Raw genomic sequence first — 2,917 nt, 5'->3', positions numbered from 1 at the left:
TTTGGTTTATCTACTTTGTTATAATGGACAAACACCTTAATACACTGCCTTCTTGCTTGTTAAATGCATGGTCCTAGATTTTTTTTCTTAACAGAAAGTGTTAAGTGAGTAAGTTAAAGAGTAAAGTTTATTACATTGCAAATAAACTAGTTGTACAGATTACAGCAGCACTCAGAGAGACCTCTATTTCCTTAAAAAAAGATAGAGTGGACTAAAATATTGGACACTAAAACGACATCAAGTATAAGTGTTTTTGGTGGTTGTTAGAGTGGTTATCCTGATTAACCTGCAGAATACATACACCCTGCAGCTACATTTCATTCCAGTCATCAAAAATTCCTACTGTTCCTAAAATACGAACCAAAATGAAAATTTATAGGAAAATACGATCAATGACTATGGCAACATTTTTTCCAGGCATCTTGAATCTCATTTTTTTTTTTAAAGCAATGCACTCGATTCTCTTAATTGCATCTTTCATTTCTGGTGACAGAACCAAGAAGGGAAGCTCATAGATTTGGAGCTGGAGCTCCTTAGAAGGTTGGTGCTAAAGTTGGGGAGCTTTACCCTCTCGTGGCAGCAGATGCTGCACATCCCATCTTGGTAAGTCAGCCTTCTTTGCAGCATTTTGCCTCTGAGTCCCTGAAGCAGTTGAGGTTGGAGAGCTTGGCACTGGACAATGATCCGGACTTTTGAGAACCCTCTTCAATGCTCAAAGGCCTGGCCATGAGCATGATCCTGGCAAGCCATCTCAGGAATATAGTCTTCACCCACTGGGACGTTATCTGAGTCTTAGGCATTCATTGGTGCAAGAGGACAAAGGCTGTGAGGACAGCGGACAGGGTGACAAAAATCCTGATGAACACGAGGTACACGTTTATCAGAGGAATGACTGGAGATATGGAAGGGAAAGTTTCAGCAATCACCAAGAAGAGCACAGTTGAGGAGAAGAGGTGCAAAGGGTCACTTTCTCCCCAGAGTTGGAGGGCAAATAAAGTATCAGCATCATCAAACTAGAAATTAGGAGACAGAGAAGGATCATGTTGATAGTGTAAAATAGAGACAGGAGCAAGACGCAGAGAGAGTAAAGTGATGCCAAGGTGAGCTTTCTCACAGCAGTTTACTCGATATCATGTTTGTTGCCAGGGGTACTGGACTTTACCAGTAGTCATAGAGGAGCCAGTCAGAACCAAGTCAATTTTGGCTTTATGGGACCAGGAACCAAAACCTCATGGTGCAGTTTTGGTAGTCAAATGGGAATGTTTGTTTTGCATGAACTCTTAAAGATGGAAGGAGAGATGCAGATGTCCCCTCCTGTATATTTCAGCAGGGCTTTGGTCTTGTGAACCTGGGAATCCCCACCTGCATTCTTATATAACACTATATAGGGCCTCATGTCTTTTCAGAAGGCACAGGTGTGAATTCAGCTCACCTTAGCCAGTAGGATTCCACATTAGCTTGTAGTCATCCCATACATGTTTCAGCCAGAAGTTAATGTTCATAACCTACTCGACTTCGTCCACTTTTACTAGCTGAGACATGGTCATCTCAAACTGGATGCTGACGAGTTCAGACACATTGGCCACAGGCTCATCATAGTCCTCAAACAGGCTGAATCGAACAGGCAATGCTGTGCCTCAGTGGCCTGGCCCCTGTGAGCAGGAAGGCTAGGCCTGCCATGAAGCAGCTATATCTATGGCTCCATCCACTTTGCATTGCCTGGTCCCACAATTAGCACAGACAACACCTCAAGGGTCAAAGATGGGGGACTGAAAGTGGAACTGGAAGAAGAAAAGGAAGAGGAAAATCAAGGGGGAGCAAGAGAGAGAGGACTTAAAAGGGAGAGAGGAGGCAGGAAACTAAAGAGGAGGGGGAGAGAAGCCAAGCCTATCATTTTAACTTCTGTCCCTCAGGAAATCTGGATCATATCTACCAATTGTCAAAGAAGGTAAGCTTTGTGATAATTAGCTTGTTATGTTGTACCATGTCCTTCTAGTTCACCATCTTGGTCCAGCCTCTCAATGTGAATTTTTAAAAACAGGAATTTATTAGTGTAAGTCTGCGTAAATCCAATGCTGAGAACTGCCTCACGGATACTCCAGGAAGCCTTGAACTTCGGGTATGGTGTTGGTCCAGTTTGGTTCTCGTATTCATAGTCTACCTAGCCGCCTACCTTTCTGTTCTTCCATACCACCCCTATAGGTGATATCTATGGGCATGTTAAACTCTCTGGTGATGCCATTAGCCAACACATCTCTGAGATAATCTTCGACTTCATCATAAAGCACTTTTCCTAGATAATTCTTAGATCACTTTAGGGATCAGTGAGCTAGATTCTGTGTGCTATTTCTTAAGTACATCCTACATCCCACCTAGTAAGAATCTATGTATGCTCTTGCAGAGCTTCTCCCTTATCCATGCCTTCTATTCTTCTGTTACTGAGGAGTCACCAAAGTCACCTTTCTTAGGATCTACATTGGAAGTTGAAATGCCAGTGCCATCTTGTGATGTTCCCCATCCTTGCCTGACTTTGTTCTCCTGAGCATGCCTGTGCAGATGCTACATGAATGGTCAAAGTGAGGAGGTATTAGGTCCAACCTGTCATTTGCAATTTCTGCTAGTATCCTGAACAGAATGGAATTGGTTCCAGTTAGAGCTGATACTCCATTGAAGAATGGTGGGTTTGATCATAGAAGATCTAAGGTGTCTACTGCCCTGTTGACTCAGCAATTTCCTTCTGAAATTTCAAGGTCACTTTGATGTATTCCTATATTAATAATTTGTAAGTCCTCAAAGGTCAAATTCTTCCAGCATCTGTAAAGGTATTTTTCTTTTTTTTTTCTTTTTTCTTTTTGGCTAGGCAATGGGGTTAAGTGACTTGCCCAGGGTCACACAGCTAGTAAGTGTTATGTGTCTG

General features: G+C 42.5%; 1 pseudogene; it reads right to left on the bottom strand.

Annotated features, from left to right (window-relative positions):
- Positions 1-310: 310 nt before the first annotated feature.
- On the bottom strand, positions 311-1,680 carry LOC114037347 (annotated as a pseudogene).
- Between the last annotated feature and the right edge of the window lie 1,237 nt (positions 1,681-2,917).

Source organism: Vombatus ursinus, unplaced genomic scaffold, assembly GCF_900497805.2.
Source record: "Vombatus ursinus unplaced genomic scaffold, bare-nosed wombat genome assembly UNPS02010320.1, whole genome shotgun sequence".
Classification (NCBI taxonomy): Eukaryota; Metazoa; Chordata; class Mammalia; order Diprotodontia; family Vombatidae; genus Vombatus; species Vombatus ursinus.
The sequence above is the reverse complement of the archived record's forward strand: the minus strand, read 5'-3'. Positions and strand labels throughout refer to the sequence as shown.